The sequence below is a fragment of the Elephantulus edwardii genome, unplaced genomic scaffold (assembly GCF_000299155.1).
Source record: "Elephantulus edwardii isolate Elephantulus edwardi_28Jun2011 unplaced genomic scaffold, EleEdw1.0 scaffold00050, whole genome shotgun sequence".
In the NCBI taxonomy this organism is placed as follows: domain Eukaryota; kingdom Metazoa; phylum Chordata; class Mammalia; order Macroscelidea; family Macroscelididae; genus Elephantulus; species Elephantulus edwardii.
This window is the reverse complement of record NW_006399800.1, coordinates 11820773-11835831: the sequence shown is the minus strand read 5'-3', so window position 1 is coordinate 11835831 and position 15059 is coordinate 11820773. Positions and strand designations below refer to the sequence as shown.

Genomic DNA, 15059 nt, shown 5'->3' with positions numbered 1-15059 from the left:
TACTGAAGGCTGCAGTCCTTGACCTTCTGCAGCAAGTGCTTGAGGTCCTCCTCAGTTTCAGCAAGCAGGGTTGTGTCATCTGCTTAACGCAGGTTGTTAATAGATCTTCCACCAATCCTGATGCCACACTTCTCCTCATAGTGCCCAGCCTCTCGGATAATCTGCTCTGCACACATGTTGAAAAGGTATGGAGACAGGAAACATCCCTGGCATACGCCCTTTCCAATTTTGAACCATGCAGTGTTACCCTGCTCTGTTCTGACGACTGCCTCTTGGCCCAAGTATTGGTTTCACATTAGAGCGTTCAAGTGTTCTGGGATTCCCATTCTTCTCAGAGTCAGCCACAGTTTGTTATGGTCCACATAGTCAAACACCTTTTTATAAATAATGAAACACAGATATATATTCCTCTGGTATTCCCTGCTTTTAGCTAAGATCCATCTAACATCAGCTACAATATCCCTAGTACCATGACCCCTTTTAACCCAGCCTGGACTTCTGGCAATTCTCTGCTGATGTGCTGTTCCAGTCATTTTGGGATAATCTTCAGTAGAATCTTGCTTGCATGAGAAATCAATGAGATTGTTCTTTAGTTTCCACACTCTGTTGGGTCACCCTTCTTTGGAATGGGAACAAATATAGATCTCTTCCAGTCAGTTGTCCAAGTGGTTGTTCTCCAGACAGTAGCAAAGTTTAAAAGGACAGCAAGTTATGTATTTTGGAGAAGATGTGGAGAAATTAAAACTTTCTCGCACTGCTGGTGGGATTGTGAAATGATACAATTTCTATAGAAAGCAGTTTGGCTTTTCCTCAAAAAGCTGAATATAAAATCCTTTGTGACTCAGTCGTTATACTTCTAGGAATATACTCCAAGGGAAAAAAACTGAGACACAAATGGAGATTTCTACACCTATGTTCATTGTTGTGTTACTCATAATAGCAGGAAATTGGAAACAACCCAAATGTCCATCAACAAATTTATGGACTGAGAAATTGTGGTACATTCACACAATAGTATACTATGCAGCACTTAGGAGCAACAATTTTATAACATATTATATAACATATATGTATAAAGGACATTATTCTGAGTGAACTAACTCAGTCTCACACAGACAAATATTACATAAGACCATTATTATAAAAATAGATGACTAGGAAGATGTGTATAAATGTCCAAAGGGGCAAGGAGAGGGGGGCAAGGGGACAAGAATAGGGAAGAGGGAAAATCACTATGATAGTAAGTAGAGTTTGTTGGGAAGATGGTGAGAGTGATAGCATTAGGAAACATCCAATGTGAACCTGAAAAAACGAGTAATAGTAGGCATAATCAGTGATGATTAATTTTCTAAAACACAGTGTGAAGGAAGTAACGTGTGAAACACATGAGTATGAATTAAATACCATATATTGAGGCTCTGGTGGTCTAGAGGCAAGAAGCTGTGCCATAATCCGGAGGGCACACATATGGTCAGTCTCCTCCTTTGTAATGAAGTGCCTCTGAAAACCCACCAGAGGTTCAGCAATGGGTTGGTTCTAACTCTGTTATACACAACAACATATAAATTTTGTAATATAACCCCCCCCCCCAAAACACACACTCCAAGGTTTTATACCCTGTTAAAAAACCAGAGATGTCCCTTTTGCTTCAGCATGGCTGACTGGAATGCTCACCTGGTTGTGGCAGCTCCCCTTTCCAGGGTAGGGGAGGTCAATCACCCTACCAAAAATATCTTGTCTTGTCCCACACAGTTTGTGGATGCTCTCCTGGCTGATATCCTTTGCAGTCCTGTGCAGCAGGTGTTGTTGTTGTTGTTATGTGCCATCGAGTCGTTTGTGACACACAACAGCCCTAAACCCTGCTCTATCCTGTGCCAGCCTTGCTGTCTCAAACACATTCATTCCCACCACTCCACTCACAGAATCGATCCATCTCATCGACGGTCTTTCTCTCCTGCGCCGTCCCTCCACTCTCCCAAACATGATGTCCCTCCTTGCAACATGCCCAAAGTATGTCAGACGAAGCTTCAGAACATTCTTGCTTCATCCTCTCCAGGAAAAACCTGTTTGTTCTCCTAGCAGTTCATGGTATATTCAACACTCTTTTCCAGCACCACAACTCAAAGGCATCAATTCTTTTTCTGTCATTCCTATTCACTGTCCAACTCTCCGGTGCATAGCACGTAATAGCAAAGACTATAGCCTGGATCAGGCACACCATAGTCTCCAGCCTGACATCATTGATCTTCAGTACTCTTGAGAGGTCCCTCACAGCTGACTTTCCCAATGAAATCTGACTCCTGATTTCCTGGCTGCTCTTACCAAGAGTAAGTGCAGCAGTTAAGAGTCCTAAACATATTATATTTTTATGAAAGCTAAACAAATCTAGGAGAGTTCTGGTAGTGTAGTCTGTAGGGAGATGAACTGCTAACCTTTCTGGTGATTCAGATTCACCAGTTCCCTTCTATATGATTTTCAACCTCTGTAACCTGATGGAGGGTTTGCTATGAGTCAATTTTAACTCAATGGCGATGAGCTAAAAGTTCAGTTGAATTATGAATTTTGTAATACTGACTCAATATGGAATACTTAATAATAGTCTTTTTAATATTGATAGAATTTCCTCCTACTCCTGACTAGGTGATTACCCAAATGTCTATTATTCTAATTGATTACATTAATGCAAAATTTTACTCTTTATTTCTTTATAAAATATTGAGTTGAGTAAGATGTGAAATGTGTACCCAGTGAATTTTTAAGAATAGATTATTTACTTTTCAAAGCTTACAGACAATAATAGCTACTGGAGTTGTTTGCTTTTATTTCCATGTGGAAATAAAAACTTTCCAGAAATATGCATTAGTATCATATACATAATATGTATACATAATTTTCTCCAACATTTTAGAAAATTTATTTCTTTTTTTGTTATGGTGTTGAAATCACAGAAACATTTAAGTTCCTAAAGAGACTTTAAAATTTTATTTCCAAGAGCCAGCTGTCAACAGTTAGAGACTTTGCGGGGTTCACAGGCTCCAATCTGAAAGACAAGCATTGAAAGATAAAGGAGGACAAGGGAGGTCAGTAGGTTGAGCTTTTAACATGTCTGTTGTTTAGTCTCTGTCAAATTGTCTCAGACTCATGCTAACACTGCTAACACCACGTACAACAGAGGAAAGCATTGCCTGGTTCTGTGCTGTCTTCAAGATCACTGATATGCTTGAAGTCATTGTTGTAGATATGGGTTTTCTTAAAGCTTTTCAGAAGCAAGATAACAATATCAGACACCATTCTGCTGGGATACATAAAGATTTTTATTGGCTAATATTTGGAAGTAGACAGCCAGGTCTTTCTTCCTCAGCTATGTTAGTCTGGAAGATCAACTGAAACCTGTCCAGTATGAGTCACCCTAACATGTAGGCAGTTTCAAAGTCAGAATTCAAGCTACCTGTAGCCACTGCATTAGTCTCACTCTGTATTCCCTGTGAAAAGAAAGACATTATGAGATTGACCCTGAATAGGGAAGAATCACTCAGCTGCTACCATTGGATATGTGAGCCCTGGGAGCTGCTAGAGGGCTGTTCTGGGAGGACTAGATATACCAAGTATTAGAACAAATTTCAGTGAGAAAATTTGATATCATACAGATCCAAATCAAAACCGTCTGCCATCAAGTCAATGCCAAATCCTGGAATCCATCCATAAGGTTTCTGAGGATGTAAATCCTGCCAGGAGACTACTTTCTTCTTTCTTACACTGAGCAAATTGTGGATTTGAACTGCTGACATTTCAGTTAGTAGTCCAACATTTAACCTACTATGTCACCAGGATATTGGGCATGAATAATGTATTTTAAAAGTGCCTGCATTCAATAGTCAGGAGTATTGAAGTAGTGGGCTTGGTGGAAGAGATTGGGAAGAGTTGAGATCAGTTCAAGGCCACTGTCATGAAACAGAACACAGGGAACGTGGATGCTGAGTCCAGGAGACTTCAGGCACACAGGACAGATTTTAAAGTTCTTCTAATTTTGTAATTTTTATAGTCTAGCTCTTGCTTTGGAAGGTCAGGGACTGCAGTCTTCAGTATGGATTAAGACTCAATATCAAGAAAACAAAGATTCTCACCACTTGGCTGATTGGCAGCATCATAACGGATGGTGAAGACTGAGATTGTTCACAGTTAAGGTTTGCTTGGATCCACAGTCAACACTCTTGGCACCAGTAGCAAGGAAATTAAAAGACGTATTGTGATGGGAGAGCCTGTGGTTAGAGACCTCTCTAAAGTACTGAATGCAACGATGTCAGTCTGGAGACTAAGGTGTGCCTGATACATGCGGTGGTCTTTGCAATCACTTGCTATGCATCAGAGAGCTGGACAATGACTAGGGATGGTAGAAGAAGAATTGATGCCTTTGAGCTGTGGTGCTGGAGAAGAGCGTTGAATATACCATGAACTGCTAGGAAAACAAACAGGTTTGTCCTGTAGAGGGTGAAGCTGGGCTGCTCCTTCGAGGCAAGGATTCTGAAGCTTCATCTCACATACTTTGGACATATTGCAAGGAGGGACCAGTCCTTGGAGAGGGACATCATGCTTGGGAGGGTGGAGGGACAACAGAGGAGAGGAAGACCATCGAAGAGATGGATTGATTCAGTGACTGGTGTAATGGGGGTAAGTGTGTCAGAGATGGTGAGATTGGCACAGGATAGGGCAGAGTTTAGGTCTGTTGTACATAGGGTCGCTATGAGTCGCAGGCGACTTGATGACACGTAGCAACAACAACAACATTTATCTGAAAAAAAGACAAATCGCATTGAGAAAATCTGTGTCATGGACCACTCCAGAGTGCTGAAGAGCAACTACGTCAATCTAGATACAAGGATGCATCTAATCCAGGCCATGGTCTTCTCAGTTACTTGTTATGCTTCAGAGTTGGATAATTACTAACGATGACAGAAGAAGAATAGATGCCTTTGGGTTGTGGTGCTGGAGAAGAGTCTTAGACATGTCATGAACTGCCAAAAAAACACAAATTGATATGTCTTGGAGAGCGTGAAACCAAGTCTGTCTTTGGAGGCTAGGATTTTGAAGCTCTGTTTCACTTACTTTGGGCATGTGGCCAGAAGAAATCGATCCTTGGGGAAAGACATCATGCTCAGAATAATGGACGGACAGCACAGGAGTGGGAGAACCCAGATGAGACGGGTTGATACAGTGACTGGGGCAATGGGAGTTGATGTGTCAGAATTAGTGAGACCAGCTCAGGGCAGGGAAGGGTTCAGAGCTGCTGTACATAGGGTCACTATGCATTGCAGGTGGCTCAATCAATAACATTCTTGGAAGCAGGGTGGCATCTAGTTCCTAAACGAGATGCCTCTGAAAAATCTATGAACTTTGATAAATGTCGATAGTTGTAGAAGGGTTTCAGGCTTTTTATTCATAGGGTCACTGTAAGTCATGCTTGACTCAAAGGCAATAAAAAACAACAATAACATGTGTCTGAAAACACAAACAAACAAACAAACAAACACACACAACCTACTTATGTCTCATTAGCTAAATATAGACTTACTTTATAATAATGCTGGTGTGACTTTATTAAGCTCAATTTAAAAAATGTTCATTGTGGGATAAGCTTAAGATACAGTCAGGCATCAGTTACAGAAGAAACATAAAGCTGTAGTCAGGGATTTAGGAAATAATAAAAAGTTCTGTCCAGGATAGTCCCTGAAGGCCAATTACAATGGATAGAAGCAGACTGTGCATTGCATTAAAAATTATTAAAAGGGAAGTCATACCTTAACATAAGTGCAGAACTAAATACTGGAGAGAGAAAGATACTACACTGGGCCCAGGTACTGCAAAGACTATATCTATCAAAAAAATCCCAAGCCAGCTAGTCCGTCATCCTGAATGTTGGGTTTCTGAGAAAATAATCACCACAGTTATTAAAGTATCCTCTCAAACAATGGGATAACTATTTGGATTCAGACATAATTATGCATATAACATAGAATTGTTTTTATATCTTTACTGACAATTTTTTAAGTTGCAAGATTCACAGGCAATGTTCATAGGAAGCACATGATTCCTTTTGGAGACGAAGTTCAAGGTCTGTTGATCTGTGTATTCTCTATTTTACTCTTATATCTGAATGCCAGAAATATAACATGGATATGAAGCATCCAGTGCTCTGTGGCTGGTGCTGGTCCTCTAAAGCCTCCCTCGACACCATCTCCTCCATGTGGCTGCCTCTTCACTGTGTCCTGACCATGGTGAGGAAGAGAGAGGAGTTAGGCCCTGACTCCTCTGGGGTTTTACTTTAACATCAGATCTCCTTCCTCCTATCTGGAGATTTCAATGTTCTTGGACATTCAAAGTAATTTTAATAACTTTCCCTGAGTCTATTTTCCTTAGTTTGTGGACTATTGGATAAGGAGTTGTTCTGCCAAGAAAAAGATATGCAGTTCAAAGTCACCAACTGCTCTGCAGCAGAAAAACGTGAACTCTCCCATATAACTTACAGGTTCCAAAATCCTGCTGGGGCATCAGCTGTGAGTCAATTCAGACTCAATGGCAATGAGTTGTTACTGTGAATATTCAAACAACTTCGCAGTTGTCAAGCGGACTAGTTCTTTGTCATTCTCTTTTCATAATGTTTTCTGGCTTTCCTGTTTATTCCCTTATTTTAGCCTCCTGTCAAAGCTCAGGTCTGCCAATCAAGTCCTTCCTACCTCTTTCTGTCAGTCAGCTTTTCTATTCTTTTGTCTAGATGAAATCCAATTTGTGTCTGAATACAGAGCTTGTAGAACATGTCTTTTCAGACATGTTTCACCCTTTTCTTATAAACCAGATCCTGGAAAAGTAAATTATCTATATATACTCAGTTCTCAACTTATAGTCTGAACCAATATGAATTAATATGCTGCATCATAATTGTATTCAAGGAAATGATATATCAGTAGTTGAGTGAAATTTTTACTCTCTATTGTCTGTTCAATCTTCTGATGAAGCTTTGGTTACATTATTCCTGAGCTGTTATCTACAGATTTAATTAAAAGTGAATCCGGCACCATTTCTTTCTTTTTTGCATGTGGTTAAGTGGTGGTTGCTGTTGGCAGCAAAAACAAAGAAAACCAAACTAAATGAAATTGTAATTTTTTTTCTTTCTGTTTTGAACAGCAGCAAGATTAGCAATGGGATGAACATGCTTCATATATCTCAGCAAAAGAAAGAAAAACCACACATTTTGACAGGTAAATATTTTATATCAATATTGGTATAAGCTCAAAACTCAAACTCTATTGTTGTCAAGTCAGTGGCAACTCACAGCTGACCCTCCTGTGGATTTTTGAATGCTGTTGGAAGCAGGAGTGGTATCCACTTCCTAAACATCATGTCTCTGGAAACTTTGTGAACTTTGAGAAATGATGATGGTTATAGAAAGGCTTCAGACCTTTTGTTCATAGGTCAGTATGAGTCGTGCTCGATTCGTTGGCAGTCAACAACAACAACAATTCCCATGAGAGTAAATTTGCCCATCTTTGTTCCAAGAAGCCACTGATGGATTAAAATGGGCTGTTTCAGGTTAATAGTGAAATTCCCTGCAACTATGCCATCAGAATTCCCCTTTATTGGTGTGTTCTTCTTAGGTGCCATTCAGTCAAGTATGATTCATAGCAACCTTAATGACAGGTGACAAGAACCCTGCCCTATCCTGTGACATCCTTATCAACTCTGACACACTAGATCCTATTGCTGAAGTCACTGTGTCAATTCATCTTATTGGGGCGTTATCTATCCTTCGCTGGCCCTCCATTTTTCCAAGCGTTATGTCTCTTTCCAAGAAATAGTCTTGTCTAGTTATATGTCCAAAGTATGAGATGAAGCTTTGCCATCTTTGCCTCCAAGGAATATTCTGGCTAAACTTTTTCCATACCCTATCTGTTTGCTATTTTAGAGGTCCATGGGATAGTCAATATTCTTCTCTAGCACCACAACTCAAAGACATAAATTATACTTCTGGTATCCTTATTTATTATCCAGCTTTCTGGTGCATAGCCTGTGATTGAGAAGACCATGGCCTAGACCAGGTGAACTTTAATTTTCAAAGTGACATCATTAACTCTTCATCATTTTGAAGAAATCTCTGACAATGGACTTGTCCAATGCGAACATCTTCTGAGTTCCTGACTGCTGGTACCAAGGGTGTTGATTATTGAATCAAACAAGATGAAATAATTGATAGCTTCAATCTTTTGTTGATCTATCATAATATTGATTGTTAGCCTGGTGGAGAGAATTTTTGTTTTTCTCATAATGAGATGTAATTCATACAGAAAGCTATAGTCCTTGATCATCTACAGAAAGGGCTTCAAGTCTTCCCCATTTTCAGCAAGCAAGAAAGGTTGTGTCACCTGCATAATGCAGATTGTTCATTAGTCTTCCTCCAAATCCGATGCCACATTCTTCTTCACAGAGACTAGCTTCACAAATTGTTTGTTCAGTATACAGATTGAAAAGATATGGAGAAAGGATACAACCCCGACATACTTTCTTCCTGATTTTAAACCACACAGTGTTTCTTTGCTCCATTTGGACAACAGCTTCTTGATATAGGTGTATATTTCTCATGAGCTTAATTAAATGTTCTGATATTTCCATTCTTTTCAACGTTAGTCATGATTAGTTATGTTCTCAGCAGAATTTCTGTGCATAGTCAATAAATCATGCAAATAAACATGTTTCTCTGCTTTCAGTCTGGATCCATCCAATGTCAGTAATGATATCTCTGGTGCCATGGATTTTGAAATAGTATTTAAAGTTTGTTGTTTGTTGTTTGTTTTTTGTTTCCTTGCTCCCACAAAATTAAGGAATGTATGTGACAAGAAGCTATGCTGAAATCCTGACTGTACAGTTTGAATCCACAAGTTACTCTGCGGGAGAAGGATGGGAAATCTCATCCCTTGAGTATGTTGTTAGGAGGGGTCAGCCCACTGCCAGAAACACACTGCTGGGTAAACATTCAAAAAACTTTTTCTTTCTCTCCCCTCTCCCTAAATTGATGATTTTAAACAACAGACAGATTGCCTTTCAGTGTTTCAGAAAACGTGGTTATTCTTATAAAAGGTTTCTTCCCTGTGACTCTGGAAGTAGAGATTTTACCCTAATTCTGATACCTCAGGGACACAAGGGAAAGTCCCCCAGATCACACTCTCAGTGCTGGGGAAGGGCTGGACACTCTATGTTCAGGGGTGTTATCACTAGTGAGATGGTGGTTCCTGTGCTGGGGGCTGCTTCTCAGTGCAGGATACACATGACAGCAGGGACTCTCAGCCCAGGTGCCCTGGACTGGTCCTGCAGGGCTGAGGGCAGGAGCTGACTGATGACAGGGGCTGAGGAAGCTCCCACTGGCCACGGCCTCATGTAGCACCTATGCAGAATGAGGACCAGAAAGGGCGGTAGTGACTTCGCTGCCTTAGAAGTGGTTCACGCCCCAGCTCTGCCAACAGAATGACTAAGCGCTAGAAGTGTGTGCTCAGGGCCACCATCAAAGGAAAGACTTATCCTCCCACCACTCAACCCCAGCATCCTGCTTGCAGTACAGGACAGACTTCTCACAATTTCAAATTAGCCTCTTAACATACAATGAAACATCATTATGTAAAATTCTCTTTTAAAAGACACTGCAACTCATTTTGTTCCTGAAAATGAATTTTAAAAAACATCCAAAAACAATGACTAGAAACAAATAAAAAAACAACAAAAAAAACCCAACCAACCAAACATAAAACAGTGGGGCAAACACTTCTAAAATGAACAGTCAGAAGGCCCCAGTCGCATTTCAGTATCTGCAAGATACATGCACCGGCAGGGCAGGCCATGTGGCCAGACCCATGGTGAGCCTGCAAGGTGTCCTTTGCTTAGAATTTGTGCTGGATACCGTCACTCATGTCCTTCACTATGCCTGCCTTGATGGGCCTGAGTACTGGTCTGGTCTGCACAGTCACGCTGTGCATGGTCTGGAAGTTCATGGAGGCCATACACTGACTGTCAAAGTATTACAAAGGCATTCTGGCCTGAGGGAGGTCGCAGCCAAATCCCACTAGACTAGCCTTGTAATGCAGGTGCGTGGCCAAGACCACAACAATGGCACCCATCATAGGCACATTCTTATCTTGGCCCAGGAACCTGGGCTGTGGATCTGGGTATTTAAGGATGTCAAAAGACATCACTTTAATAATAGTGGGATTGAAGATTCTAACTTGTTTTAGATAGAGTGGGATTTTTTTTTCCTGCCACTTACTTCCAAAAGAACAGTTGCACCAAAAATGGCAAGGTTTCATTCTTTATCATAGTTTGAAGCCAGTTGAAGTCAACACTCTTAAATAAAATAGCAACAATTGATTGTACTAATATTCAAGATCAGATAGTGGTACACCCTCAGGATAAGTCATCCTGGTAGTAGTTTTATTTCCAACAAGCCTTGAGTATCTCTGAACTGGTGCACTTTTTAACCTTATCATTACTTCAAACTTGTTGAGGGCATGACCCAGCTCTGACCTGTTTGGTATCCCACCACTTCTGATGTCCACATAGCGCCTAAAGGCCTTGGCTTTCAGGAGCTCGGGAAAGTCGTGTTCAGCAAGCTCTCCCCAGGAGGGCCTGGGCTGTGTCATAGAACTTCCGGAATCCAAAAGGAGGGCTGTCCTTGTACTCAGCCTCGTCCACCTTGGCAGCGGGCATCACAAAGGGCAGCAGGTATCACAAAGGGCAGCAGGTCCAGGCTGTACCTGTCCTTGAACAGCAGTGCCATGGCCTTCTAGGTGAACCCAGAGTGACACTCCCCCTGCAAGACAAGCTGTGTGTTGCTCTGGGCTCTCTAACATGGTGAGGATTAGGCATTCTCATGTTACCATTCTTCAGCAGCATAATTTTTCCTGATGATATAAGAAATCAACACTCCAAACATAAACAATGTGCATTTGACAATATTTTTTAAAAAGCTGAGCCTTCTCTTTTTTTTTATTTTTTTATGTTTTTTTTTTTTTTATTAAGCAGAGTCTTCTCTTATTCTTAGCACTGATGTACCATTGCAGAGCCGATCACTTCTCAGCTTCGCACTGCCACCTACATCCCCATCTGTAGAGAATGCAGCTTCACACCACTGGCCGCCCTCATCTGCATACTAGACAGGAGGCCTGGGTGGTCGGCTAGCTCCTGGCCTCATTCCCTGGCTATCCGGGTGGCACCCTCTAGCCAATTCCTGTTTGTTCTTTTGGAAGTCCATGGGGTATTTAGTATTCTTCTCCAACACCACAACTCAAAGGCATTAATTCTTTCTTCTGTCATACAGCTTTCAGGTGCATAGCAAGTAATTGAAAAGACCATGGTGGAAATCATGTGCACCTTAGTCTTTAAACTGACATCATTGCTTCTTAATACTTTGGAAAGGTCCTTGATAGCAGAGTTTCCCTGTGCAATACATCATTTGATTTCTTGGCTGCTCATACTAAGTTTTTTGCACAATCTGGGGAGCTTATCCAGGACTACATCTGGTTCAACTCATAGTGGACCCTATATTACATAATATTGCTTCCTTGTAGCATTTTCTAGTTTGCAATTATCAATAAAATACTTTGAGGCAGTAGCTGCAGCATTTGGATCAAGTACAGCAGCAGTTTTGAGATCAGCACAGGACTGAGTTGGAAGAGACTCCCTAGTGCCTAACAGCAACAACTGTTAAGTGAGTGAGTGACTAAATTTGAATCAGCAACCAGTCAAAGTGCTTAGCCTTTTCCAACTTAGGCTTTTTAGAATATTGCCCTACTAGATTCTTTTTTTTTTAAAGGAGGGACTGTTTTGATTTCTTCTCACCTGCCACATCCATTTACAGATCTTCATCATAGATCATAAAGCACAGGTTGCCAAACTCAAATCTGCAAGCTGCTAAAAAAAAAAATAAATATTGTTGCCTCTGTCTACCTCAGAGCTTTCCTTTAAGTCTTGATCTAGGGCTTAAATTCTGAAGCACTTACTGGAAACATGATGTTGATAGTGGAACCCTAATTCTGTTTCAGTTCTTGGCATGAGCTCAACCACCATTTGAATTCTTTTTAACTTGGAAACTTAATATCATCAGTCAGAAAAAGACCAGAGGCCCACTGTAGAATAGACCATCAACTGCTAATTTGCAAATTCAAATTGAATCTTAGGAAAATTAAAATAGGTCTATGAGAACCAAAAATAAAATATATTTTCTCCCTGAATCCTCAGAAGAATCAACATAGGGAAAACTTAGATTTCACACTTTTCAGCTTTCAAAATATGACCTTGAAGTATATCCCACCTGAATTTAGAAATCATCTCAAAAAACAGATTTGTGTTGTCAATAGAATCTTCTGTTAAGGATTAGCACTTTAAAGTGCTAATGTGTTGTTGTTATGTGCCATCGAGTCATTTTTGACTCATAGCGACCCTATGTACAAGAGCCCTTAGGATATTAATTTAAAGGCTAAGGTGGGGCTGATGCAAGTGTTGGTATTTTCATTTCCTTTAACACATAGGAAGGTCTGACAATGAACAAGGAAAATCAAAGAATAATTGATGTCCTTGAATTGTGTTGTGGGTGAAAATTGTTGAATATGCTATGGACTGCCAAAAAGAACAAACAAATTTGTCTTGGAAGAAGTGCAACCAGGATTCTACTTAGGGGAAAGGATGATAAGATTTCATCTCACATGCCTTGAGTATATTGTCAGAAGGAATCGGTCCTTGGTAATAAACAACAGACCCTGAAAAGTAAAGTCAGTTATTGGAAGCCAAACTTCATACCAAATATTATATGAAAACCCTTGTTCAGGAATTGAAGGAATTACGAATTTATAAGTTAGGATTTCTCTTGTAGCAGATCACAGAAAAAGAGCTGTTTGTTCCCTGCAGACAGGAGACATCTAGGTTCCCCCTACAGAGAGAGTGTTACTTCCTGTGAAATACTTCCTGAGCTAGAGCATTAGGTTGACAATAGAGAAAAATTCCGCTTCATTTACAAGGAATTTCTTTTATGGTTTGCTTCCCCTGATTATCAATAAATACACAGAGAAAAATGACTTGGGGCCTTCAGTTAAGAACTGTTGGCCACCTGTTCTATGCTCTCTGTTCTATCTCGTTCCTGGCTGTCTGTCTCATTATTAATAATTATAAAAATACTTTACCCTCAGTCTGCAACAGTCAGTGAAGGATAAGAAGGCCTTTAAACAGACTAGATTGACTGCAGCAAAGAATTTAAGCCTAGTGAAGACTGTAAGGATGACATGGAATCTAGTACGGTTTCAATCTGTTGTACACAGGGCTCATATAAGTTGAAGTCACAGACTGCTAAGAAAACAAATAGGTCTGTCTTGGAGAAGGGTAAACCAAGTCTCTCCTTGGAAGCAATGATTTTTAAGTTTCATCTCGCAAATTTTGGTCATGTGGCGAGGAGAGACCTGTCCATGGAGAAGGATATCAAGCTTGGAAGGGTGGAGGGACAGCACAGGAGAGGAAGACACTGGATGAGATGGATTGATACCGTGACTCTGGCAATGATGGTTGGCGTGTTAGAATTAGTGAGACTGTCTTCAGGACAGGACAGGATTAAGAGCTCCTGTACACAGGACTGCTACGGATCACAGGCACTCGATGGCACATAACAACAACAACAATAAGTTGAAGTCAACTCAGTGAGAACTAACAATAACAGTTAAAATCTTCAGGTCTTCTAAAAATGTGATCCTCAACCAACAGCTATAGCATCATATATGATATAACTGGAAATGCAAATTATTTGGCAAATTATCCAGGACCATTTTTTTTCCTAATCATACAATTAGAGTATCTATTTGCCAGTCTCTCACTTATGCTAATGTAATATAATTTTAGGTCTGTAGCAGAAAAATTTAAAACCAAATCTTTTTGTGTAATTACTTTTTAAAGATATTCACTATTCTGGAGATTTAAAAAGAGATGTGGAGGAGGGTGCTAATCATTGGGTAGCACAATTTGATGGATAGAGAGGGGTGGGTAAAGGAAATGTGAAAGATTCGGTTTGAAAAAAACAATGTATATGAACTTGGTAAGCAAACCAGCATAAAATAAAAAATTTCTTTTAAATTAAAAAAAGAGATACATAAGCCAAAATCAGAGACACTGTTGTGTTTTATGTGCCATTGAGTCACAACTAATAGTGACCTTATGTACAACAGCCCTGCACACTGCTCTATCTTGAGTCCTTTTCATTGTCTCTGACACACCAAGTACTGGTTCATCCTTGCAACATGCCCAAAGTATGTCAGATAGAGCTTCAAAATCCTGTGTCCAAGGAGCAGCCAGGTTTCACCCTCTCCAGGTTTGTGTAATAAAAACAGCCTGAAAGTGGAGCTTCAACTCACTGTTAGATATGTGGCATGAGTCTGGAATTAGCAATTCCTCTAAACTTGTTCACCTCATAACCTTGATGCTGACCTGAACATATACCCTAAAGAAGACATTTCTTTTCTCTGAAGTTTAGAAGATTTAGAATATCATAATCTATTACCACCTAATTTAAAAATCACCTTAATAATATGTTTGAAGCATTGAACAAAAATTATCACAGAGATGAGTTGTGGGATGACATCAAGTATATTACCCATAAAGAGAACAAAAGGTTATTACAAAGACAGAGAAGGAAGAAAAAGAAATCAAAATGGGTGTCAGAAGAGACTTTGAAAATTGCACTAGAGTGTGTCAAAAAGCCAAAGGGGAAAAAGAGGGGTGGGGTGGGAGAGTTGCAGAAGTAAAAGAAGATAACAGAAAATTTCAAAAGGAAGCCTGAGAAGACAAAAGTGTTATAATGTGTAGAGAGCTAGAATTGGAGAATCAAAAGGGAAGAACTCACATGGCATTTCTCAAACAGCAAGATCTGAAAAGCAAACTCAAGCCTTGAGTTGCAAAACTGAAGGATGCTATTGAATAGCACAAAAATCATAAATGAGACAGGAAGCAACAAAAGAAGATAGTAAAAATACAGAGAATCTCTGTAC

The 15059-nt window shown here is 40.1% G+C and overlaps 1 pseudogene; it reads right to left on the bottom strand.

Moving 5' to 3' along the window:
- Positions 1–9920: 9920 nt before the first annotated feature.
- LOC102856024 lies at positions 9921–10813 on the bottom strand (annotated as a pseudogene).
- Between the last annotated feature and the right edge of the window lie 4246 nt (positions 10814–15059).